Source organism: Anser cygnoides, chromosome 1, assembly GCF_040182565.1.
Source record: "Anser cygnoides isolate HZ-2024a breed goose chromosome 1, Taihu_goose_T2T_genome, whole genome shotgun sequence".
In the NCBI taxonomy this organism is placed as follows: Eukaryota; Metazoa; Chordata; class Aves; order Anseriformes; family Anatidae; genus Anser; species Anser cygnoides.
The window spans coordinates 125,150,938-125,178,891 of record NC_089873.1 but is presented as its reverse complement, the minus strand read 5'-3'; the positions used below and the strand labels follow the sequence as shown (position 1 = coordinate 125,178,891).

General features: G+C 38.6%; 1 protein-coding gene and 1 long non-coding RNA gene across 2 annotated transcripts in view; one reads left to right on the top strand and one right to left on the bottom strand.

Annotated features, from left to right (window-relative positions):
- Nucleotides 1-3,806: 3,806 nt before the first annotated feature.
- On the bottom strand, nt 3,807-7,392 carry LOC106043294 (uncharacterized). Its single transcript, XR_001211610.3, has 3 exons — nt 6,169-7,392; nt 5,213-5,343; nt 3,807-4,377 (listed from the first exon to the last, which is right to left on the bottom strand). It is a non-coding gene; the product is annotated as an uncharacterized lncRNA (long non-coding RNA).
- Nucleotides 7,393-12,473: 5,081 nt separating this feature from the next.
- The window catches only part of IL1RAPL1 (interleukin 1 receptor accessory protein like 1), a 764,863-nt gene continuing 749,382 nt past the window's right edge, over nt 12,474-27,954 (top strand). The window contains exon 1 of the mRNA XM_013192689.3: nt 12,474-14,318. The gene's annotated coding sequence lies outside the window, so the exon portion shown is untranslated. The remainder of the gene's footprint in view (nt 14,319-27,954) is intronic.

Here is a 27,954-nt window from a genome sequence, read left to right as displayed (position 1 = left end):
GTTCCTGAAAAGACAGTGACTTCATTTGCTTCTCATTTGGAAATGCAGTAGGCACTGAAATAAGTGAAAATGCTTCCCTAAATGTTGCTAACAACCACTGACTGAGCACAGTAGATGTTGGAGCACACCTGAACAATAAGACTCCTTAGAAAGAGTTTATAATCTTTGTCATCTTCTCCTTTAAAAACTACATAGATTTATCCCAAGGCTGTGAGCATCATGTCAGATATAATCAGAAAGTAGAGGGAGAGATCTATTTGTGGATTAAAAAAAGTGCTTAAGGTTTATTTTTGGACATAAAGGGCATTAGTCATGATTCCCTATTTGCTCTTCAGGTGTTTATAGATTTCAGGATATCAGTATTGACTTGCCATTTTGCAAAAGTCATTGAATGTCTGTATAAGGATGCTATTATAAATCATCATCAAACAACATCAAAAAATGTTTAACTTCTATGCTTGTAGGCATAGTAGAAAGTATTTCTACAAGAGAGTAGTTTTTAGTAACACTTTGGAATCCAACAGAAAAATGTATTGCACATCCTAAATAGATAGGGCAAATTATATATATTTAATAATCTCCATACTTTTACCACTAATTCTTGCCATTGTTTTGTTGTTTGTTTGTTTGTTCTTTTGTCTCTGAGGCATTTCAGATTCATTACATATGAGACAACTGTAGTAAATGAGAAAAATCAGTGGAATCTGTGGTCATTGCCTAAATATATTCACACTAAAAATGGTTTAGGATCATACTCTAACACAGGTTGAACTAAAACTGCACATATAGATGGCAATTGCCTATATAATGCAGGAGTTCTGTTTTGATCAGATTGTGCGTGGAAGCAGGGATTCCACGAAGCATCCAGATTCCTTTCTAGAAAAACAGTGAAATAAGTCTTTCAAAGGTGAGATACGCTTAAGATGTCTACACTATGATGAACTGCATCATTTTCAGATGGCTCCCATTTCTCCCTAGTGCCTACAAAGGTAGTCTGGATGAAGAGCTCAGGATGGTCATGATCCTCTGAGTGCCTAAAGTTATATAAGATCTCTTCTGCCCTAATTACTGAGTTAGTATCACAAATTGTGGTGGCAGAGAAATTGGTTTAATTTGTTAAAATACATTGCAAAATTGTCCTGGGATTCATTTTTACAAGTCTTTTTATTTTAAAACCAGTTTAACTATTCAATTTGTGGTTTTCTTATGAAGAAACTTAATATTCTCACCTATTAACAGTGTAAAATTGAGGATTGATTTAAGAATGTTTTACATTTTCCCTTAAGAAACAGAACAGCCTTAGAATTTAGAGAGAGAGAGGCAGAGGAGGGGAGGGGGCGAGAGAGAGAGAATTACACCATAAGCTGTTGTGGAAACACCTGATGTTGTTTCCATCATTGATGATATAGCACAGATTTTGATTTGTGGAGAAGGTTTTTGTTTTGTTTTGTTTTGTTTGTTTGTTTGTTTGTTTGTTTATGGTGGTGGTTTTAATATAAGTATTTCTGTTTAAAAAAAAAAAAAAATCATAAAAGTGTGGCCAAACTGAAGTCATAGATCGAGAACAAGCTGGCAGTAACATCTTGTTCATTTATTGTATTTCAGTGGTTTTATTTGTAATGTAATGTCAAACCACACAAAATAAATACGTGAAAGATATGGCATTGTGGGAAAGAACTGCAGGAAAATGAAAGAAGAGAGAGGAAACAAATGACTTAAAAAATCTTATAATTTATATTTTTTCAATTTATCATTAATGCTAAGTCTTCTCTGTTGTATCTCTGTGTATTAGCAAGGTGAGATCCCTAGTACATAATAGGAGACTATGTGTCTGACATAGTGTAAATATACTGACCAGAGACAGTAAAATTATTGAAGATACACAGAGGAATTCCAAACCACCATGTCCTGAGAAAATGCAATGACAGTAAACTGCTTTTTATTTGTTCCAAACCCTCAGACTAGACACAGTTATCAAAAAGATTTTTTTCCTTTTTCCTTTTACAATTTATTTTTATTATTTATTTTATTATTTATTGTTGTAAATGGGATATTGTTATTAAATATTTTCAGCCTTGTGGGAATTTTAATTATCCTCATTGTAGCTTGATGTAGAAGATAAAACAACAGCCAATTTGATGGCATTCTGCCTTTTAAAAATGATATTTTAATTTGTCTTTCTACCTGAAGATATTAATTTCATAATTAAACATGTGAACAGATAGATATTAATAAAAGGAACTCTGGTATTTTCTTTTTTTCTGTCTTTCTTTCTTGCTTGCTCTTTCCTTTCCTTACTTTCCCCTCTCTCTCCCTGTCCTCTCTTGTATTTCTGCTGTCTTCAAAACAAGGTTAATAACAAAGTTTAGAATTTCCTAATTATCCTAACAGAAAAAGGGTTGAATTAAAACGAACAGCTTCTTTTGTAATTCACAGCTTTTAGTCAGCACAAGTGTGACCATATTAAGGTGTTACTTGATAAGAGGCTGCGCTTATGCTACTGTATCACACTGATCTTAACTGTGAAAGGAGACAGAGGTGGGATTAGGCAGCAATAGTCTCCAACTACATATTTATCCTTCTCAGTAAAACACTCAATATTGAATTTTATTCTCCATAAGATGAGAGGGCCAGACAAAGCACTTCCAGACTTCTACAGTACCACACAGTCAGTATGAGCAGCAAACCTGACTTTCCAAGGCTCTAATGTGGCAAAGGAGAAGCATAATAGTACCCAGAAGTCTGATGCTCTAGGCAACTGCCTACCATCTAACAATTTAGTCTGGATATCCTAGCAATTTTGTATCCACAGCAGTCGCTTTTTTTTTATATGCTAAAATACAGTTTACACATGTGTATGTGTATATATATATATATAAAGGTAAAAATATGAAAAATATGCTAATTAAAACCAATTTAATTTCTTTGATACAAGCATCTCAGTAAATCACACTTTACTGCGTCCAAGACCTACAGAATTTCAGGGATACTTGCCATGAGTACCTTTGAAAACAGCTCAGCTGTTCTGCCTACATGTTAATCATATGTATTTTACCCTTACGTAAATCTATCAAGTACTAACTAGCTAAACATTGTGACTCCTATATATCACGTAAATAAATGTATACTTTAAGTTCTACTCTTTACCTCTGAGGCAAATTGGCCACAGAAGTGAACATGTCTTTTACAAAGGGGTATAGGATTTGAAATAGCACCTTAGTTTCCTTTATTTTCATGGTACTTTCATGATCAATTCCAGCAAAATCAGTTTCACTGTACCTGTGCTACAGAGGGAAAAATCTAGAAATCTATACTACACAATTTGTGGTGTGTATGCATTGTACCTAATAAGACAACCTATTTAATGTCCATGTTATTCCCATGCTGTTGTATGTCCAATATTTGCACCTATAATGTGAGAATAAATAATTAAATAAATAAATAAATAAATGATGGGATCATATACACTGTTCTGAGCTCAGTCATCTGGAAGATCCTGATTCTTTGAAAGGAATTACCATCAAAGCCAATGGCTTGATGGCTGGAAGGTGACATTTTCCATAATGTGGCAGCATGTGTTGAAGCAAGAACTTCAGTAGTTCTCAGGGTACTCTCAACTCCAAAGTTGCTTTATGTTTTTTAAAGTTTAGCAACCTGTTATTTTCAAACATAACATTTGCTTTATTATTATTATTATTATTTTTTTCTCCAAAACAGCATTTCCTTTGAGAACAGATATCTAACAGAGAACTCTATTACATTATCAATAAACCTAAATAGCAAATAAGTAAAATGCCTAATATATTTCAACTGTACTGTACTGTATGTTTGCTTGGAGAGGGGATACAAATTGTCAGGACATAGCCTGACAGACCTCCCTGTCTTATAATCAGCTTAAATTACACAGTGAAGAATTCTAAAATCTCGATAAAGTGCAGTTCCATTGACTGACGTGTCTCAAAAATGAGGCAGAACAGAAAGCAGCTGTTGAGCCCTTCCCCTCAGCAAATATCTGTCACATGGGCTGTGCCACCACTGACTGTGAATCCTGTTTGCTCCAGTGTTGTGATATAAAAAGAGAGCAAGAATGCATCAACAGGACAGATTTTACACACTGGAAATGAGAGGACAAGAGCACGGGAGAAAGATCTTTCATTTTGTCAATGCCTCTTCATCAAAATTCTGATCACATTGCTTTCGTTTCAGATCCAGACACTCTCCTCTGCCTTTATTCTTCTCCTTCCCTCCCTTGTTCTGATTCATCTATCTTCATTGCCAAAAACAAAACTTCCTCCTTTGCATTGACAGTCAACTCTCTTCTTTTCAGGAAATGCTACACCATCACCATTGCTCCTGTAAGGAACAGCTTGGTGCCCTCTGTAAGAAGAAAGAACCCTGGTTTTTGAAAGCAATGGACATTTTTAAAATAAAGAAAGACAAAACTACATATTCAAATAGAAGCTACATTTCTTCCAGATCCATATAACAAAATTATACAGGAGTGTTCTTGCAAATCTTTGTAATTGCTGACCCTCTGTTTCTCATTTTCTGCAGCTTGCTTTCTGTGCTGTCACAGATCTTCTGTAAAAACCATGATAAAATTGTAGTGGTGTTTTACGCTGCTACTTATTTCAAGAGAATATTTAATGTAAGAAATAAAGACAGAGGAAAGAACATGTTGGATCTGGGAAATTTGAATTTCAGAACATGGATAACAAAAGTTTGACAAAATTATTTATAGATTAATCTCAGGAAAAGCCGGCATCCATATTAAGCTGTGTGAAGCCTCAAATTTGTTTATGCTGTAAAGTTGTCCTGTAGCCACATAGCATTTCAGTAGCATACAATACCCTCCCACCAAGGCTCTCGTGTTTCTGTATAGACTTGAAGAAAGATTGAGACAGCATAAGAAACCCCTCCAAAGCCATGTTAAAAACAACTTTCTTTAACCCCTTTGTTGCATACACCACAGAGCCCCCACCATGCTTCCATCACTCACAAGGGCATTTTTTTAGTCACTCTGAACCTGAGAGAATATTGGGAAGGTTTCTGTCATAGGAGCAGCATTTTTAATCTTTCTGAAATACTGGCAGTTCTACTAATAATGTTACAGATTATATAGCAGCCATAAATGTTCTAAAAAAAACTGTAAAATTGTAACTTGCACTGTTTTGAACAGGCAGGTATACCTAATTCAGCTCACAATCTTTACCTGACAGGTAGAACTGAAATTCAGACTGAATTTTCTGTTGTTGTTTGTTGTTGTTGTTCTTGTTGTTGTTGTTTTTCAGTAGCTCTTGGTCTTTTTTTCTTATTGCCTTCATAGCACGTATTTACATACACCTGTAAAAACGGACGTTGAAACAATACAGGGACTCTCACCTGGTAGCAGTTTTTTGCTCCTATTTTAGCTGGAATTAAATGTCAATGGAAAACAAAATTCCTGTATATTAAACCCAGGCAAGCTACATTCATTGGCATTTGTTTCCAGATTCTGTGTTGCATTAACGTGCATTAACACTTTCAATAATGCAAAACTTCGCAGTCCATATAATATAAAAGCCAAAATACGTCCACAAGGAGTCAGCACAAAGATCCAACAAGCCTACTATCTTGTCTCTAACAATGACTAGTAGAGGTGCCTAAGTGAAGGGTATAAGAAACACATGAAATAGACTGTAATCTTTCTCTCATATATTATTCTACCTTGGCCATACATAGTAAAGGTTACTTTTTGATTTGGAAGGTGTGGATTACTGTGCTTAATACAAGAGAGGGGAATCTCCACCGTGAATGTATTTGAATCTTTCAGAACTGATTTATAGTTCAGCCATCAAAATATCCTGAGGCAGTAAATGACTTACACAATTCTCTGTTTTGTTATGCATCTGTTTTGAACATGCCACATCATAGTTTCACTGGATGCCTCCTTCATCTTGTATAATGAAAATATTGCTCCTAACATTACTTGTAACTTTACAGATCTTACGTGTATTCCTGTTGTATTGTTTTTTCCAAATCAAATGGCTTTTGAACTGGGTCCTGTGTACTGTTGAAAACTAACGTGCTGCTTCTCTTTGTATGAGTTTTCTCCTTAGTTGTTACAAAGAACATCTACTTACTATGTTCTAAACTTTAATATCTGTCATGTTCCACCATAACACTTACCTAATCTGCATGTAGTAACTGAGTGTGTTTGTTTGTTTTCCTTCAGAATCTTTCTAATGTCCCTTACAGTCATTGTCACCATAGAAACAGAATCATAGAATGGCTCAGGTTGGAAAGGATATTAAAGATCGTCTAACTCCACCCCCCCTGCATAGGCAGGGTTGCCACCCACTAGATCAGGTTGGCCAAGGCCCCATCCAGCCTGGCCTTGAAAACCTCCAGGGGATGGGGCATCTACAACTACATCTTCTACATCTACATCTACATCTTCTACATCTACATCTACATCTACATCTACATCTTCTCTTGGTAACCTGTTCCAGTGCCTTCACTACCCTTACAGTGAAGAATTTCCTCCTAACCTCTAATCTAAATATATCCTCTTTTAATCTAAGACCCCTTGTCCTATCATTATCCACCTGAGTAAAGAGTCCTTCTCCATCCTTTATGTAAGACCCCTTTAAGTACTGAAAGACCACAGTGAGGTCTCCCTGGAGCCTTTTCTTCTCCAGAGAAGAGAAGTTGAACACCTTAGATAGGTGGTCCGTAGTGAAGTTGTACTAATGCTTTCTTCCTCTTCAGGTATTTTAATCTCGATCTGTGATACTTCTAATGAAGAATTTGCTTTTCCCCTCCCTTTTTCCATTGTGCTTGCTGTCCCCATCTTGCCCTCAAGTAAATTATTCCTACACACATAGATCACATCTGAAAGTAGAAGCCTAAATTTCCCTATGGCATCCAAATGGCAAAATCAAAGCTACCAAACCGATTAAATGCAGATGAACACTAATAATTTATGTTAGCAACTGGGATAAAGCTTTTCAGTTACTAAACTGGGTGCATCGTTAAGCATAAAATCAAGTATCTCTGCTTAGGTGTGTGTGCATACATGTGTGCCTGTATAGGAGGAAGACAGAAAATCAGCAACACTGAAAAACAAACATTTCTTAGGTTAATTAATTATAACATGTATAACTTTAATTGATTCATGAGCTTTGTGAGGTAGGTAATTCACACAGCTTTAATTTCAGGAATCTCTTACTCTGCTTCAGAACTTTCCAAGGGACTTTTTCACTCAGAAACTTTAAACCAGTTAAATGTTACTCTGGACCTGCTAAAGTGATTTACATCTACAGAAGCAGTTTCTGGATTTGGTTTTAGTTTTATCAATCAATTTTAGTATTTAATATACTTCAGGATGGAATTAAATGGACTTCATTGTAAATTCATTCACATACTCTGAATGAATACCTTACTACTTAGCTTGATAGACCTACTGCTACTCTAACCTACATGACTTCATATTTAGGTTGCTCTACCTACTTTGAAGTTTGAGAAGTCATTTTAGTGCTAAGTCAATGCTTCAGTAAAAGACCTGTAGCCAAAGAAAGAAAATTTGTATTATGCTACATTAACTACATTATGAGCACCTGAACCTCATTCATGCAAACAATGTCAATAAGAATGACAATGGGCAGTTTTTGATAGACATTCAGGATTCTAATGAGTATTTACTAAACTGTGTCTACTATCCTCTGTGTATACCCAGGCATCTAGGACACTGGGCCCTGAGGTGACCCGCAGGCCCCCTGCTTGCCACCCAGACTCTTGGAATGACCTTGGGCCTGACTCCTGGCCTTGCCTTTGCCTGATGTTCGCCAGGCAAAGTAGATATGGCCACTGGCTCAGACCGGCTCTGCTTGCGTCCTGTGGGCATGGTGGGACCAGGTCACTGGGGGACGTCTCTGCTCCATGGCTGCCTGGCCCAGAGCTGCTGTACCCTGGTGGGAGCTGGGCCACCAAGGGGGCTGCAGCACTGGAAGTAATTAGATTTAAAGATACACATTTATTTTCTCAAGCTTGCACATCTGCCACTTTTAAACAAGGACATGGGAGAAAAAAAACTTTCCTCCTGAGAAAGTTCTTCTATGATTTAGAATTTTAGCAGGCCCTGGAGCAGGCAAGGCAGGCTGTGGCCAGGCCAGGCAGCCCCCCCATAGCGGCCTGGCTCCTGGGCAGCTGGGAGCCTGCCATGGTACAGCATAACTCTGTGAAAAGTGCAGCCTTTAAAATATAGTAGAAAGGCTGAGCATTACTTTTTCCACAAAACAGCTGGATAACTCAACAGGGTTTTGCTTTCTTTCTTTTTCCTTTATTCCCCCTTCTTTTGTTTTCAGCTAAGGAGTTGAGATTGGATTTGTCTCTTAATTTCTAACATTTTGTATTTTGATGGCTGGCATTTTCTCAAAAAAAAAAGCAAAGAAAACCCTGAATTGCCGGTTGTCACAAGCTGGAAAGCATATTATGCAAGTATCACTTCTTGCTTTTCATTTGCCCTTTCTTTCTTTTACCCCCTTTTGCTCAGTTCTGACCATTTTTGGGTATTCATTGCTGGCCTTGATAGATAAGTGCTCTAGTACAATGAACTCAAGTCCATTGTTCCTATGCTTTTTATTTTTTTCAATAATGTTTATATTTTAAATCTGTAATTTATGATATTGGAATGGATAACAATAATGCAAATTCTGCTGTAACTCCTACTGAAGGAATAAGAATATTTCTATTGACTTTATAGGAACTGGGTGAGATTTATATTGCTGAATATTCTAAAAGTAAACAGATCTCACAGAAAAAGAATCTCTCATTGCTACCTTCTGTTAAGTCTGAGGAGAAAACAAACAAACAAACATACAAAAAGCAATTCTAAAGAGAAGCATACAGATCTTTTTATAGTAAATGAATGCACCCCATCTTTTTATTTTTCGTCTTGCAATAGAGTATTTAATTAAATAGATGAGGTACATTATATGTTCTAAATAGTTTATGCATGGATATTATCTTCATTTGAGATGTTTTAATGAGAGAAAAGAGGAATGGAAAGTAACCATTTATTTTAACTCATTTAAAAATGTGCAGTAGATGAGCATTTAATTGTCTTTACATTATCCTTGGATGAATTAGGTTAAAGCAGTAAGTTTCAGGACAACCAAGAGTTATTTTTGAATATATATAAATACATAATTCTTGGTATATGTATGTATATACCAAGATGTATGTGTGTGTATATATATCTATTTAATTCTACCTTCTTTAAGCATTAAGAATCAACGAAATGCATGTTTTGAAGGAACGTCTCTGAATGAAAGTATCCTCTCACTCAAGTAGTAACAAGATACTTAGCTTTTATGCAATGTCACTTTTCGTCTATAGGTGTCGTAGTGCTTTGTTCAGGCCACCTACAACTGATGTCTAACAGGCATAGGAAGGGCTTGTCTCAGCTGCATATATAGATAGCAGTGCCCCAGCAAAGCTGTGTATCAAATAGCCTGAGCTGTCTGACATGCTCTTCACAAAGGTGCTGGATTACTCACACAAAAATGGTATCAACAAGAAAAGCATGGTAAAATTATAGTAGCTGGGAAAACATAACTCAGCAGTGACTACAGCATGCTTATATTTACAGAAATGTATATGCAGTTTAGGCAGAGAAAAATATAATTTGCAGCTAGGACTATAAACAAAATTTATTTGTTTGTTTGTCTCAGTTATAAGATGAATAGTATTCCCTGATTAGATATGTACTCTTTAGAATCAGGCTTTTCTGTAAAGGAAATCAGTCTTGAAATTTTCACATGATGTGTTAGTCACTTAAAAGTATATGCTCTATTGTACAGTCTTGCTTGGACTCATTAAAATGTGTAATATATAATATATAATAAAAATATATGGCATAAATGTATTGTCTTATATTATATTGTATTATATCTAATATAATATTTTAAATACACAGGAATTTAAGGACCATCAGAGCAGTTAATAAAATAACATTTTTCAACATTAACCTTGCTCACTCTGTAGAAATCTGGACTACTAAATTAAAAAATGAACAAAAAAGGAAGCTTTTTTTTTTTTTTTTTTAATAAGATCAATGTAACTGTGTTTTGAAGAGAGGAAAAAGAAAAAAAAAAAAAAAGGATATGCTGTCCTTTTTGCTTTACTGAAACTCTTTAGTAATTAGATTGAGACTGCAGTTTACAAGGTTCAGTGTAGATTTTTACATGACCAGGGTTTGTATTTGGTGTTCTTAGTGGGGCAGTGAAGGTGTCTTTCAGATTTTTTTTTTTCATCTGAAAATTCTATGCTTGTTTTCCATGATGTTAGATTTATATCATGTCATATCACTATTATGTATACATACTAAGCAAGAGAATGTGCAAGTGTTGATGTTTTATTTTACTTTCTCCTATTGCATTTGTTAAAAAGTGGGAAATGAATATGAAGATGGAAATATTTTTTAATCCCTGAAATCCACAGATAATTTGTGAGAAATCAAGCTCCACCAGTCTTCAGACTCTCTGGACAGACTTTCTAGCAAGGTGAGCATGAGGTCAGAAAGTTCTGAAGGACACCATGCAGCTAAGAAGCGGTATTAGCTCGAATACTGCCCATTCAAGCAGATTGAATTTGCTAACCTTAAACATTCTGCATGATATTAGCACCCTTCAGAGCCATATACTCTGTCAGACCTTTCATTTTAAAAATATTACTTCCAGAAAAGGAAGTTTACTTTGACTGAACTGTTTAGCTTTCCATAATAAACATTAAGTGTGATAATCTTTTCAATCACTTGCTAAAATTTAGATGAAGACATGGTGCATGACTCCTTAGTTCAAAAGACATGATTCTCAAGATCATACACATAATGCAGGTATGCTACTCATTAACTCATTCAGTATGCATTGTATAACATGGAATTAAAATAACGTTTAGAAAACTGGTAAGATTTTGCTGTCTTAGGTGTAAAATGATGAGGTTGTAATGAGGACGGAGGAGATTCCCTGCTTAATATACATCCCATACTTATTAATGGGCAGACAAATCCAAATAAAGATGCCTGTTCCACCCCCGCCACCCCCCCCAAAAAAAAAAAAAAAGCCTAAAATCTCTTTCATATGCATCCATACAACTGGATTGCTATTCATAGCACTTCAGTAACTGAGACATAAACTGAATCCAGTTCCCCCCACCATGGCAGTGGGGTGGAACTGGATGGTTTTAAGGTCCTTTCCAATCCAAACCATTATTCTGTGATTCTATGATTCCCTAGCCTAAGGATGAATTTAACCTGAGAATGCAAGTAGTCTATTCTGCACATGCAAATGGTGTATAGGTTTTCTGTGTTATTAGTCTGGTTTCAGTGATTTTAGAAATTACATTGTATTTTGTTCACATCTTTTGGCTTCCACTATTTTCATCTTCCCTTTGTCCATCTGGTCCCTTAACCAGCCTCTCTGGGAACTTATGTAGCTCCCACAACCACTGTATATGAACACCTCACAAACAGTAATACCTTTTTATCTTCACTGCACCCTTGTGAATAAGAACAGTGTTAACTCGCATTATAAAAAGAAGGAACAAAAGCACAGAGATTAAATAAATGACTTGCCTGTCAATGGAAAAGAAATCTGCAAAAAATCAGGAACTAAACCAAAATGTTCTGAGTGCCTGGCCAACATTTCAACCCCAAGCCTGTCCTTCCTACTCTCTACCAGTCAGCCTAGAGCATTCATCGGTCTGTTGGGTGCAAATAAGACACATGTAATGGAGGTGCTTTTGATGGGAGTCTGGGATCACTCACCTGTGGTGACAAAGCAGCTCTCCCAAAGGAAAAAATGGAGTATCAAAGTTGGGAGCATGTCTCTCTTTCCCCCTCTCTTCCTCTCTTAACCAGTTAAGATGCCTAAGCTTCTAAATCAGGCACACAAATCAGCTTTTTCAAGTATATAGTATGAGTCATTTAGCTGACTTAAAATGCCCTGTACTGATCCACAAAGAGAATCCCATAAAGTTTTTTGTGTCTCTTTTACCTACCCACGCATGTAGATCACTCATCACAGTAGTATCTAAATGCTTGGTTTAACCAGGCACGTTAATTTCTGTGTTTTAAGATTGAATTTTGACTACCGTTTTTTTGCATTCTTTTTTTTTTTTTTTTTTTTTAAATCCAAAATGAAGAATGCCATTCTGTTGTAACAAGGAGATGTGAGGTGGGGGTGTGCATGATCTCCACTTGTTCTACAAGAGCTCCTACCTCTCTGGCAACCCTCTGACTCTGCTCAGCAATTTATCTGCCTATCAATAATCCTGCATCCACTATCATGAGACTTAATAAATTCACACTTTCCCAAATGATGCTTTTCTTCTCTTTCTCCCTCCTCTTGTAAAATGTTGGGGGTTTAAAAAAAAAAAAAAAGTAGTCTTTTGGATTCTTCTCTATGCCTACAGGTTTGACATTGTGATAGCCAAGTGATACCTAGTACTTTGTCACTGCTTTGGAGAATACCACTTGTGCATATATATATATATATATATGTACATATAAAACGACGTGTTTAGCTCATATTCCTCAGATATTTATCTCCCCTCCACCCTTCCAGCCTGCATACTAGGTTGGAAGAGGATGAAATGCCCCAGACCCAACCATCTCTCTGTACATAGGCAACACTCTGCATCTCTTCCTGTGAGTGTGCATTTGCAAGGTTAGTGCTATGGAAGAGGGGATGCATAATTCCCTGAACATTTGTGCATGAATTTGGCCAAATTTATTGGGGGAGTACTGGTATTTTACAGAGTTACACTTTATAGAACATTTGTTTAGTATTACAAACATCTGCAAATGACTATTTATTTCGTGAAGTAATTAACATTCCTAATTAGATGCACCTTGCAGCTGCTGTTAATCTTAATTGGCAACAACGCAGTTACATTTTGATGCATATCTTCAGAAGAGTTACAGCGGAGAAGAAGGGGGAAAGAAAAAAAAATAATAATCTGAAGGGAAGGAAATAAAACTGTTCCCACACAGTTCAGAGAGTTCGCACAAAGAAGATCCCATGGCAACAGCGAGGCCCACAGTTTGCCTTATACAAATCCAAGAATAGATAATGTATCATCTCTTCTGAAACAACACGACTTCGGGAGCGGGAGGGACGGGGGGCAGAGGCGAAGCCGTGCCCCGCTGCCTGGGCACTCGCCCCGTCCCTGGGAAAGCGCAGCGCGCCACGGCGCTGCGGGGGTGCGGCGGGCGGCGCCGGGCGGAGAGATCCCCGCTGCCGGGGAGTTTCTGGTGGATCCCCGCGAAGGGCCCTCCCCCACCTCTCCTCCCCCCCTCAATAAAAAAAATAAAAAAATAAATTAAATTTAAAAAAAAAAAAGCCTCCCAAAGTCATGCTTGCAAAGCCGGCGGCGGCGAGTACCGAAGCATCCATGGGGTGGCAGTAACAGTATCTTCTTTATGACTCGCAGCAGAGCGGAGAATGCATTCAATCAAATGAGCCGGTCTTGTAGAAACACTGGAATCATTTATGCATTGCAGTTTCTCTCGCCTCTATCCTTCTCTTCCTTTGCTACTTAGGATATTTTGGGTGGATTGTCGCTTTCAATCAAGACCTCCTGTTCTTTGCTGATCACTTGTCATTTCCACTGGGGATTCGCATCATTCGGGGCAAGCGGACAACCGATTTTTTTTTCTCCTTTCTTCCTTTCCCTTTGGAGATTTTCCTTTTTTTTTTTTTTTTTTTTTTTTCCCAACATCACCCCCGCCCCCCTTTCAGCGCGGCGGCGAGGGTGCTAGGACCCGGGAAGCATCCTCCCCCCGGCATCCCCCCCGGCACGGCACCAGGAAACCCCTCCAGACCGCCGCTCTCCGGATACTTGTGCCCGGCAGCCCGGATCCGGCCCTCGGCGGCGGCGGTGGCGGCGCTGGACGTGGAGCAGCCCGCGGGGGGCCCCCAGGCCGGCCGCCCCCCCGCCCCTTCTCCCCCCCGCCGCCGCACCTGGATGGTACCTCCCGCCGGCGGTGCGGGCACTTTCTGAACTAGGAAGGAAGGGGCGACTCGGGGGGGCTGGGAGGGGGGGGCGCCGCCGAAGTCCGTATGGAATTACCTGCGGCCGCGGCGGATGGACGGGCGTCGCGTCCCCGGCACTCGCGGCCAGCGCAGCAGCAGCCCCGGCAGTGAACGCGGGGCTCCTCCGGCCGAGTGCGCAGTGTGGCGGCGGCGGCGGCGGCGGTGGTGGTGGTGGTGGTAGTGAGCGGCGCTCGCCTCGCTGGACGGATCGCACCGGAGGGATATTTCGGAAGACTCCCGCGGGTAAGGTCATTTTATCCGGGCGGGAGCTCCGGCGTGGCTAAACTTGGTGGCGGGTGATTGAGGTGGGCACTTGGGTGCTTGCTGCATTGCATTGCGAGGGGATCCGGCTGCTGCTAGCACTTGAGTGAAATAACTGCAGTAGGTATTCCGGCGGGTGCTTCTTGCGATAAATCAGAAAAAAAAAAAAAAAAAAAGAAAAAAACACGTTCTCTTCACCCTCTGGATTTGGGAGAGTACTGTGACAGAGTGCCGGGCAATGAGGCTTTAATTTCTCCTCTTTCTCTTTTTCTTTGACACCAGCCCCCCCCCCAATAATTTTGGTTGAGAAGGGCATGCGATAGTAAAGAAGCTTTCCATGATGGAATCTGTTAAATATTAGACCGGATCCCATCCGCCGGCTAAAACAAATGTTTCCAACTCTGTGCAGCATTCTGCTGCATTTCAGAGCTGCAATGGAGGTAGACAAATCCCGTTTTTCAAGTTGTTAAACTTTAAGGTTGCAGTCCTTATTAATCTTGACACGGTGTCCTGGTACTAAAGGGGTTAAATGCCTCTGGTGATTTGGGATTGCAACTGTTCCTGCAAATCCTGCGAGGAAATTATAAACTGAGAGACGGTAAGGAAAAAAAAATCCCTTTCTGACAGAAGAAAAATATCATAAATGTTGCTAGCCTAGAAATCTCTCATCCACCTGCTCCTATAAATATTTTTTTACACCCAATAACTTACCTGCTGGAACCTCAGACCACGTGCATGGGAGTTGAAGATTTGCAAACAGAGATCCTATCTTCGGTATTTCATACATATATTCATTTGGCTGAGGGCTGTGTGTGAATTAATTCCTCTGTTAGTTGTGGTGTGAAGCGAGAAAGGAAAAGGAGAGAAAAGACCGTCTTGTTAAGAACACAGGGGAAGCACTTCAGCCTTTAGAAATTTAAAGGTATCCAAGCAATGCAACTTGCTAATCTTTCTCTGCAAAATCAATTCTGATAGAGGGAATGGGGGAAGGTTGAGGGAATCGATAGTGATGACGTTGTACAGTGCAAGGCACCGCAATGCTAAAGTTCTGTAGTGTATGCGAAAATATATACGCTTCTGTGCTGCTGGTGGCTTCATGCATAATGGATGGCAGAAGATATGCAGATCTTTCTGTAGGAAGATGGATGTATTTGCGAAAAAAAAAAAAAAAGGAAAAAAAAGACGGCGATTATATAACTTGATTACATCAGTGGCATCAGTCGCCGATCGTGTAACGAGGTGCTCACACGGCGCATCGATCACCTGGCTCAACTTTGTCACGCTGGCGGCGGGGACCCGGGCAGAGGAGGGGAGATCCCCGCTCGGCGCCGGCAGGGGCTCGCCTCTTGCCAGCCGCCTCCAGCACCGGCGTGATGCTGCCGGGCTTGCCCGGAACGGGGAGCTCGGGGGGAGCCGCCCGCTCCCTACGAGGGGGCTCCCGAAAAGCCCCCGCAAGGGCAGAGCCGGCAAGGTCACCGGCACCCCGGGCCTGCGGTGCGAGGCGGAAGCAGAATGGGGCAGGAAGGCGACCGAAATTTAGGCAGATCCCCCTCCCTCCCTCCCTCGTCTGCATCCGAGGGGAGCGCCGCTGACCCCTCGTCCCGTCCGCGAGGCCGAGACGGCGACGGGTTTTTTCTCCCCATCCCACTCAACAAAAACAACAACAAAAAACAAGTCTTGCCAGATACAGCGGCCTAATCGACCTGTTACGTTCGCAAAAGGACCTAAAGGGAGGACCTGGCGTTAACGCTGGGGGAACGGTAGCCTGTTAAGACGTTGCGAGCATCTCAGAAGCAAGTAGATGAAGGCAAAGGTGTGCCAGGAGTTCCGTAGGTTCAACTCGGGTGGACCTTCTTCCTGAATTGTCTGCAAAGAGAGCAGGATCCGGGTAGCCTTTATTCTAATACCCACTTTAGAGTCATAAATCACTATTTTCATCTGTTCTGGGGAAAAAACAAAAAAACAAACAAACAAAAAAACATAAGACTCCTTGAAGACAGATAAGCTTGCAAAAGCACTGCTGAGGCCTCATGGATGCATTTTCTGAAAAGTGTAAGCCTGCTGAAATCTTAACAGCTGAAATGAGTGATCTTATCATCTCTGGCCTGTGTCCTACCCCCACTTCACTCTGGATTCATTCTAACGGAATTTCACTAAACACCTTTACACTTTCAAAGAGGCCAGGGCAGAGTGGCTTTTACATCTCTTGATAAACATGATCTCTTCATACCTACTCTTTATCACATTTAATGCACTATCTCAGTATTTTTAACATGGCACCGTCCTGAAAAATTTTTTTTTTCCTCTTCTTCCCTGAAAACATCAGTATTTTAAAGTTGCTTTAGCATTAGTTCATGAATATTTTCATATTTCTTGAGGATAAGTCTGGGCAAACACTAATAAATCCAGCTAATGTAGTTTAGAGTTTGACATTCATGGAGTATAGTGAGTAAATTGGAAAAAAACGGCTATGAAGTTAACTCTGTTTCCATCCTTCAGGGGTCAGAATAACACTATGGCAACTCCTATGCATTGCTACAGCTCTTGTAATTTTCAGAAATGTCCATGGCACACTCTGCTCTGTCACACATGATTACAGGCACATTCTTTCCCTTTAATTCCTGACACACACTTCTTGTGACACACATGCTGCATACCTGTGCTACCTATATTAAGGAGAGCAATAATGTCCAGAGAAAGTGTTATAAAACCTATTCTGCAAAAGAGTAGGTATTAACAGTGTGGGAATATATCATTGGATACATTTAAACTGGCATGCTGGCTGCAAGGATTTGCAAATTTAGGGTAGTACAGAATGATAAGCAACCAAGCTTTATTTATAGTTTAATTTCATTGCTGTAGTTAGCAACAACCACTCAGTAAAAATAGGTTTCAGCTCCAATGCAATATCTATTCCTTTTGCAGCCAATATTGCTTCTTTAAGAGGAAACTTTCCTTGCTGAAATAAAACTGTAAATCACTCACACAGATGAAGAGAAATATTTACATAAAACTTTCCCGGACTTCAAAACCTCAGACCACTGAAGCAATGAGTGTTTGGTCACCTACTTCTTGGTAGCTCTGGGAAGTCAGCTTTCAGCAGCACATGGAGAATAATCTCAGTGCCTCCCTCTGAAAGAGCAGGCTTCTGACTGCTGCTGTCACCAAAGACAGTAGACTTGTTTTACTGCTGACAGGAAAAATTGAAGCACACAGCAGTTCTTAAGGAAGCATTTTTTTCCTATTCAGTGATATTCTTGTAATGTATTCGGAATACTTTCTGTGGCCATTATATCAAATCCATGTTTTGGAAAACAAAACAAAAAATGGGCAACTGACTGAGGTTCTCATTCTGTATTTTTTGCACTTACAGAGACGTGTTAGGATATACTTTTATGTTTCATAACAGCTATGATCTTTAGCAGCTGGGAATCTTCTTGTTTTTATAGTGCATGCTGCACGATAATATATGGCAATTGAAACATCCCAGCTCTGATTAATATGATTAAAAACTAGCAACTTATCTAGTGGTGCTCAAATTGTAAAGTTTAATTATAGCGTCACCATTTGTACAGCTATAGATAAGGTTGTATCAGCATTTCTATTATAAACCTCTATCTTATTGCCATCCGTTGTGTCAAGGCTCCATGAAATAAGAAGAATATACAGTAGAGACCATAATGGCTGTTTTGGATTATGGCTATGGCCTGTCAGGTCAGTAATCCACATGTTTCTTACACGCACATATACATAGTCCTTACATGCACATATACAGCAGCACCAAAGCAGCCATTATGTTCTATCAGTTCAAGTGTATGCTTGTTTTATTTTAAATTGTAATTAAATATGATATGATGGACCACAGTGACTCAGGAAGGATCATTTAACCTATTATTTTTCATATACTGTTATTTTGTTTTCATATTCTTAAAAGAAAAACAGCTCAAATGCAGCAATGAATTTTCCTTGTGATAGCTTAAAATTAATTCACATTTGGAAGAAAGCTCTTTTGAGGGGAAGGAGGGGAAAAGAATGAAGATGAAAGGTTGTGTTTTATTAATTATAATATTCATACTTTGCATGTTCCCCTAAGGGATTTGCATATGGAACTCTGTCCTATTGCAAAAGGGGAACATTCTGTGTTATTTGTAAGAGCTGTATAAGACCAAGAAGATCTGGCTATCTGTTTTAACGGTGGGTACTCTTGTTTTTCTAGGTCTCACAGTACCTGTGTATTATAGGTAGTTCTGGGCCATTTAATGGTGTTATATAGCATGCTATTTATGCCTCAATAACTAGGTCTGAACAAATGAATAAAGGACATCAGTTTTACTGTCTCCTGTGCTTAGAAATTTCATGTTTATAAGAACAGTACACAGGCATGTAATAGTTCTTCCACGGTCATAGCATCAACTTAAGTAATTCCCCATGTAGATTATGATTAGGGATGTAAAGGGAGAAAAGGAGAAAATGAAAAATTCAGATTTTTGCCAATGTGATAGATTTTATTTTTAGTTTTGTGTGTAATTTAGGAAGTGCTCAGCTTAGCTTCTAAAAAGAAACATAGAAACCTAATTCATGCAACAAGAAGACCTATACAGTCTATACAGATAGCAGGCAAACAAGGGGTAGTAATACTTGATAACTGGATGGCTAGAGGCATCAGGAAGTTTTTCTGTTCCCTGGTCCGTTGTGCTCTAGGACCTTCATTTAGCCTCAATGAATGGTACATTATAAAAGAGGAAGAAGATGAAGACTAGCAAAACAGGTTAAAACAAGGGTTGATAAAGTGTTTAAGTATATAGTCATTGGTGATGTAGTTACCATTTTTCAAGAGATGGGGTATATTTATATATTCCTTTTCTGTGTTCTTCACTAGTAAGACTGAGACATTCCAAGTTATTCCAGCTCCTAACTACTGCTCTATTTTTTTCTCAACATGCTTACTGTCTTCAGAGCAAGGCCCATCATCTTTACATCTACAAGCCTGTTTTCAGTTGCACAGCAAGACCCTGATCTCTCACTTGAGGTATACTGAGGTTCTTCTCCATAAAATAATAAGTGGGTAGGAACATGAGAGAAAGAATGTTTCCCATTGGGTATTTTAGAAAAGGCAGGCATTTTACATGGAACCCATTTTCCTCTGACAAAGCATAAATCATTGGAATTTCCCTCCAAAAAAAAAAAAATCACAATGCTTTTGTAAGGATTCCTCTTACAATGATAGTGCAACTGCTGTGTAAAACCTCAAAATCTCTCTTTCACCTATTAAGTTCCTCTTGATAATGTGTGCTTGAACAGTCAGTAGCAATTTCAGCAAACTCAGTCCCAGCCAAAAGTTTAGACTGTTTCAAGGAAAATGAAGTCATAGTAACATGCATCGTTATAACACACATGGAAAAGCTTCTCCAGGTGATGCTAGGAGTGAGTTTAAATGCTAGCGACCTGTCTGGATTCCCAGACCAATTGCCTCAGACCCTGAATTACTGTGCCTGAATGGTGTAAGGGGCCCACGTCTACATTTGTCCATGCCTACATGTATTTGGTAGTGCTCTTCTGCTGGATTTGACTCTGAGCTCAGTGGATCATATGCCTCAAGGATAATTTCTACACCAAGAAGATCTCTCAGTATGATGAAAACCTTGGGATGGAGCCACTATGTCAGAAGAAGGATGTGTTTGGCCCGGATGCTTTTGTGTGGCACTGATCCCTGGCAACAGTTTTAGCCCTATGTCTGTCAGATTACAGTTCGGTGCACAGAATTTCAGGATGGGAGCAGAGCACAGCTGTCACTGTATAGCACCTTGGATTCCTGTATCCTCAACTTCTCTTCAATGCTTTATGGCTGTTTCCTCCCAAGTTTAAACTCTCCCCCCCCAACCCCCTCCCCCCCGCCCCCCCCGAAGATTCACCTTTGCTCGTCTTAGAATGACGTAACTGGAAATACATGACATTTCCTTTTCTGCAAGTTGTGTGTATAAAGGAGATGTCTGTGTATCAATCTGCCAATAAGATCTGCATATTTACTACACATAGAGTTTATTTTACTCAACATCTCATCTCCTCTAACAAAACAGAGAAGGTTTGGCTGTCAACTTTCTATTAGATGTTATTTGTGGGGTTCCATAGCTGAAGTCAGTGTGCTAACAGCAATGTTAAATCAGGTTCACTGAGTGGCAGTCTCTCCCTTTCTCTACATATATATCATATTTAGCATTTGTGCATGTATTTATGCACATTGCATATGCCTGCCTCTACATATATATGCTTTTACTTACATACATATGCAGCAATCAAGAGAAAATATTCCAGTTATTTCTAATGCTAAATGTAGAAAACATAACATGATTCAAACATAATATGAGATGGTAGATGTTTTCAAAGTGTTTTTTTTTTTTTAATATTAATATATTTGTTAATGATCTGTAAATAAATACAGCTTATTTGAAGATAACACAGATTTGTTTTGGAATACCCAAACTGAAATATACTTTAAAAGGACTATCAAAGATCACCAGTCAGGGTTATATGGTATCATCTGTAATTTTAGAAAAATATGTGGTAACACTTTGGAAGGTAAAATCTGAATGTTTCCCATATGTTTCCAACAGAGCAGCAGCTACTATCGCAAATCTCTTGCCTATTATTACGGAAAAGCTCAGTCAAAGTATTTGCTCAGTGCACAGCAGAAGAAAGCTGAAATGTATATTGTAAAATGAATGCAAAACATTGTTTAGCGTTTCTTGTGTAACACTTGCTTCACCACTGATGACTCTCATATTGAGTATGAATAATGTGTCTGCTTTTGGTCACTCCTGATCCCGCAAGCTATTAAGGAAAGAAGAAAGTGCAATCAATGGATGCATACATCTGAGATTTCTAAAGGATGATTCTTCCAAAGGATTTGTTATTGGTGTCCGCTAACTAGATGAACTGTGTGATCCTGTAACCAGTATTCTTCACTACCTTTTACAAATCTGTTTACAAATCAGTTTACAAATCTGGCAATTAGAGTACTGCTTAATGAAGGTTTTATTAATGCTTACTGGACAATCTAGTTCGTCCCTTTTGAGTCCTCAATACTAAGGTCTTAATCCAAAACCCACTGAAGGAAATGGAAAGATATCTACTGCATTCAGTAGGTTTGGATCAATCTCCAAGAGTCTTTCAAAGCTTTATCATTCAATTTCCTAATTTTTGTTATTTTATGTGAGAAAACTCATGCTATTTCTTATCTTCAATGGGTTAACATTGATTAGAAAAAGAACATCATGTAAACTTTAACAGAAATCCAAAAACGTCATTGACACTTATCATCAGTGTCATCAATTTCCATCATTAAAAAATATACAACCTTCATATTTTGTTTCTTTGTAGAAAAGAATGTCTGTATTCTTGAAAGATTGTTAGGTTATCTCTAATCACTGATGCTTTCAATTACTTTGATGGGAAAAAATCATAAAACCCTTTAAAAATAATCATTAAATATATACGCAGTATTAATCACTAAATATACATGTGATGTTAGTATATAGCCTAGGCTAGTTTGTCCTAAAAATAATGCAGATTAATCTCAATATCAGTATGTTTTAATCTTTGGTTAGATTAATATATCCTCTTTCCTATTGCCTCTTTAGTGCTTTATAAACTATATTCTATTAAAGAGCAATCACATGGCTCAATGGACAGACACCATATATCTATTGCTGGCTGTTCGTTTACAAGGGACCTTCCTTAATTAGTGTTTTGTCTGGCTTGTGTCTGTTTGTAATAGTACTTAATGCTTAAGACTTCCATAATAGTTAATGTCATGTATGGCCTTTATTTCTTGGGCATCCTAAAATTAGTTTTGCAGGTTTGGTGCGAAAATAGTAGAAATAATTAGGTTAGGTAGCAAAGGTGAGTTTTTACAAAAGCTCACAAAACTTGAGTCCCCCTCTACAGTTCTTGAAGGGATATTTACCTCCAGAGGTGACTTAGAGCAGAATGCTAACTTTAGGGTCTGTGGTGTGACTATAAACTTTTTCCCTTACTGAGTGTTCTCTATTGGAAGAAAGAAACAAGTCCTTAGCAATGAATTGTAAATACTTCAACATAAGACAAATATAAATACAATTATAGGTGAATGACATTTAATTTCAGTTACTGCTTTACAATATGAATTTTCCAGGACTGTTGCTCTTTAACAAAATTCACTTGAAGTCTTTGGACCTCTAAAGCCTGAAATCAGTCCCATTTCATTTGCAAATATTTCTTCTCTCTAAGAAACTACTAAATCTGCCCATGCGTCGGTTTCCTGTCTCTAAATTCTGGAAGATAAAAATACCTGCCTTTTTGTCTTTTTAACTGTTTAATCTCTTTATAATACAAGATTTCTATTTTAATATATATGGAGTAGTGTTAGAGGAAAAGTTAATGTCATTTTCTTTCCTACACCCCAGGAGAAATTCAGTTTTCTGCCAGTCCTTGAAAATCATGGAAAGTATTTACTCTCCTCCAAAAAAAAAATCCATATTGGTTAAACGGTTAAACCCATTTTTGGAGGGTTATATTGAATAAAAAGATGGCAATTTACATGTAAAAATGTAATGAAAACTTTTTTTTTTTTTTCTGTAGAAAATTGATCATGGAAGATAAGATAATTTCTGAGTACTTAATGTGAGTTCTTAGCAGAAAAGGACTCTCAGCTATGGTCTTTAGATGCTAAATAATACAAATATAAAAATAGTGCTCTGAGTCATACTACTAGAGATGTCTGGTCATCTGCCTGTTTCCTAAATAGTAATTGGTCTTTTTAATTTAAGGTTACATCATTATTCATCTTCTTTTTCCACCTTGCCTGAACTGCTTTTATATAAAATATGGATATATTGATAAGTCAAAAGTATTTTGTGTTTTTCCTTTTTCCCGTGTTTCAGCAGCATCCTACCTAGTTAACAGGACAATAATATTAATAATCGTATGTCTTTCTGCTGATTTCTCCTATTCAGGAAATTTTCATCCAGTGCCCACAGAGTTGCTGAAAAGACTGCTTTTGGTGGCAGTATACAGTGAATTGGACTAGGCAATCTTAAAACCATAGCAGCAAGTTTATTGCATTTCATGCAGTGTGTTTGACTATCGGTGAAGGATTGTCGCCTGTTGTACACTCATGGTACAGTGTTTGTGAAGATCAGCTTTTCAGAAGGGAAAGCTGGAGCACAGCAGTTCCCGTTTCTCTGGGAGATAATCCCAGAGGCTGGCAGATCTCCGCTTTCACGCAACAAATCTCTACCATTTGGTTTAAGCTCCGTTACCAGAAAGGACAAGCTGTACTCAGTGCCACCCTTTGGGCTTTTTCCAGTCAACAGCTTTCGCCCCTGGCTGGACTACAGATCTTGGCGGTGATGCTGCTGCACGTCCTCCATCACATGTGGGCCCCACTGTTTCTTGTCCTGTGCCTTACAACAAGTGGTGACTCGCGCTTTGTAGCATCAGCTAATACGGGGCATGTTCATCTCCTCCAAAGACATTCAAGCTGCTGACAGGGAATAATATCAAGAGGTGCAAGGGTAAACCGATTTCTCACAGAAACCCCTGTCAGAGCTCTGTGTTAAATCAAGAATAAGCTTAGGGTAACTCCAGTGAAGCCATTTCATTCGGCTTGCCAGATTGAGTGCAATATGAGCCTACAGCATAGATATTATTGCATTAATTTTAATGAATAAAGATCACAGACACATTACTTATTTAATTAACATAGCAAAACCCATTGTCAGCAAGCAAAGAAGTTGTATTGTACAGCCACTGTAATGTAATCAAAAGAGTATACTTTATGGCTGTGAGAATATAATTTTCTTGTTAAAAGCCTTTGATGTTTCTTTAAATATATAAAAACACAGGAAATGTGTAAATAAGGCTTGCCAGCCATCTTAATTGTCTCCTATCAAAATGAATCTTTTAGCTTTAATCTGTATTTATTTTGATGTCTTTTGGCTAATACTGATGCATGCACTATCCATGCATATATATAAATAGAAATATACATGCACATACACATCTTTTATTAATGAAATCATGGGTTTTAATATTGATAAATACAGCCATAATGTCATTTTTCATGACCCTTAATATTACTTTTATTTGTTTATTTATATTGTTAGGGGGTATTTAACCACATGTACTCATGGCATTCAAGAGCCCTGAATTGGAAATTATAATACTCGACCAAGACGTACTGCACAAAGTCTTGCCTGCATGTCTAGTTCAGACCTACATATGTTTTTCTATCTGAGTTCTTTTGTGCATTACTAAATGAGCTGGTTCAAAGTTTCTAGAAGTCAAGGAGTCAAGAGGCCAGCAGTCACCTGAATGACAGTATCTTGACATGTGCAGGATAGGCTGTTGGCTTTATATTAGTCCTGAATTCATAACTCAAAGGGAGTCTCTGTTTCATAAAATAGGGGAATTTGTGACCAGTATATCTCAGAGATTGGCAGGAACTACTTGCAATGTAGATGAGTTTGTTACAGTAGTAGTCAAGATTTTAATGCGTATTTTGTTGTGCTTAGTCCCACACTGACACAGACTACAAAAAACATTGCTTGAAATATCTATAATATATGGTCAGACTGTGGTCTATCTAATAACAAAACCTTAATACAAAAACTTAAATGTATATAAAATGCAGTACAAAATGTATCAGGCTGTATCAGTGCTACCTGAAACATAGAAATAAATAAATTTATTGTTTGTTTGGCAGGAACTGTAGTTCCACAGTCCTTGCTTTTATTATTACTTTTGTTTCTGTGGTGTTAACCCAGCAATGTGCTCTCAAATTAACTTCGAAGCCTATGCTTAATTGTGATGAATGAGGATGATTGAATTTGCAATTAGGAGTAGTTTCTTATAGCATTTTATTTTATTTTATTTTATTTTATTTTATTTTATTTTATTTTATTTTATTTTATTTATTTTATTTTATTTTTTACTGAAAACTAAAAGACATCACAGAAAGAGAAGAAATAGTAGATAAGCCTATGTTCCAATAACACACTTTTCCTCCATGGGCTTTTGATTTTGGTTTAAGGATTTTCTATTAAACCAAAACCAACCAAACCAAACAAACCCAAACCAACCCTGAAGACAAGGGAAAGGGACGCAGCAGAAAAGAAAGAAATATAAGAAAGAAAAATAAGTAGATTTGAAATTAAGTCTGGACGCACATATCTTTATGACTTGTTTTAAAGTGCAAATGGTCTTTCTCTATTTTAGAGGGAAAATCTACCCTCTTACTATATAAAGCTTATATTTAAAATAGCTTCAGTGTGACATGTCCTAATTTTTGCTTAGTTCTTACCAAAGAATAAAATTAAACTATGCTGTCCATCAAAACGCACTTTCTTTTAGATGTTTAGAAATACTTAAAATAGAAAAGGGGGTATCATTACAGTGTTCAGTACGAAACTAGTGTAACTTCTATGGGGTTTCATCAACTTTAGTTTGCTGAACTCAGATAGAAGTTCTGTAACATACTGGTTGGTGTTGGAGGTTGTGTTTTCTTGGTGTCTGGAAATATAGCCCACTTTTTGTGTTACATGATGTGTATAGTGTACAGCTTTTAAGGTAACCATTGTCTACAGTGTGTGGATAAAACAAGAACAATTTCATTAGCTTCATGAACAAATGAGGACTTCACCTTCTGTGGCTGTCCACACCTCACTTTCAGTAAAAAAAAAAAAAAAGGCAGAGTAAATATCCTTAAACAGTCCCATATTTGAAGTGTTGTGATATAGAAATACATCAGTTATGTTTAGCTATGTGGAATTTATTTAATTATATCATCTGAGACATTATAGCCATCACCAGTCACTAGCAATGATTGTGACTCCCTTTTGAGCACATCACTTACGTTATAAAGTGATACAGTTGTTATGTCATACATAACATGTTCCTGTGATCTCATAAGACAGACAGAAAATTAGCTGTATACCTGCCAGATGAACTAAGGGGAGCTCTGCAGTTAGATCAACGTGGGTGACTTTGATGAAGCTCAACCTCCTTTTCGAGGCCAACTGAGCACTGGCAGCACCTGGCTGGCAGGGAGGACACCAGGTGCCCCCATGCATAGCCACATGGCTTGCAGATGACGAGCCTGGGTGCTTGGAAAGCCACAATTTCCCAGTGGTCAGGAAGCACTGCTTCCTTGTAGTCTTCAGCCATATAGGTACCACGTATGCTCTGTAACAGCTGGCAGGGCTGCTCTAGGGTGAACATTAATGAAAGGCTTTTAATAATTAAGGAACTGAGAAGTCCTAGGTGTCTGTCAGAAGCCTCTGGCATGACTTTAGGTCAATCATGTAATCTTTTCAGTTATATAATATACATCATCTCTAGGGAGAAACCCCTGCCTCCTAGGACAATGTTAAGACTTGGTGTAACATCATTTCACAGGTGAAGGAGTGGGGTTGGCTGGGGGGCATTGTTCCTCCATGGCAGCTCTTGAGGGCCATCTGGCCACATGCCAGGAAGGGGGACCACGTTTTGGAGTGCCATGACAGCCAAGTGGTTCAGATCCCACCACCTCTCAAGTAGGTGGGCCAGGACCAACTTGCCTTGGGTCTCTTCTCAGCCACCTGTGGTGGTCCCAAAACTTAGTTGTTATTGTTGTTGTTTTCTGTAGGATTTGGGGGTTTTGTTAGTTCAGGTTATGTGAAGTGATGGCTAAGTTCTAGCTTGCAAAAGTGGTATTTTTTTCACGCACAAAACTGATGGCAGATGTTGCATATCCTAGACTACCTCTAGGAATACATAGTTTAGGAATACATGGCTTGCTGGGATGCTGTCAAAGGATAGTTTAGCACAGACAGAAGCAAGCACTGCTAACCTTGGCATTAGCAGTGGCCCTTGGCATGAATTGTCTTCCCTTGCCCACTAGCTCCAATCAGAAACCAGCACTGAACTAACGTTAGGCAGTGCAGGTGATGTGGGAACCAGGGGAGGGAGCTGACTTGAGCATTGCCTTGCTTGGCTGTGCAGATATGTCACCTGGCATCAGTTCCCATGAGTTGAACAGGGTGACAACAATTCGTACTTTACAGGCCTCCTGTGGGAATAAATACGTTAAAGAACATGAGATGTTAAGATAGGGTAAGATGGTGTTTTGCGGTGTTAGGACAGCACAAAAGAAAGAATCCTATCAAAGAAGATGGATGGGTTTCCTTCAGGAAAACATTAATGTGTGCTGTGCTCCTTCTCCTCGGGAATGTGAGCTAATAATCATAGGCTCTGCAATTGTTTCTGGGGATTTTGTTATACAGATGGTACTTTCTAATTATTACATTGTAAAATGCACATGTGAAATGGAGGAGTGAAATGGAAAGAGGTAATCTGACTAAATATGAAAAGCATGTTTATAAACAGATATTTAAGTCTTTGGAATACATTAGCTCACTCTTAGCCTTATAGTTTGGATCTGTGTCTGTCTATATCTGTGTTCAGAAAATGCTCACACCTCTGCTGTTGCCCTTTGAAATGCCCCAGAACCACTATGCCCATCAATAGCATGCTGTTGAGACAGGTCAGAGCAGATCTTGCAGGGCTCCCCTTCCCGCTGCCTCCCTCACCCCCATTGTGATGG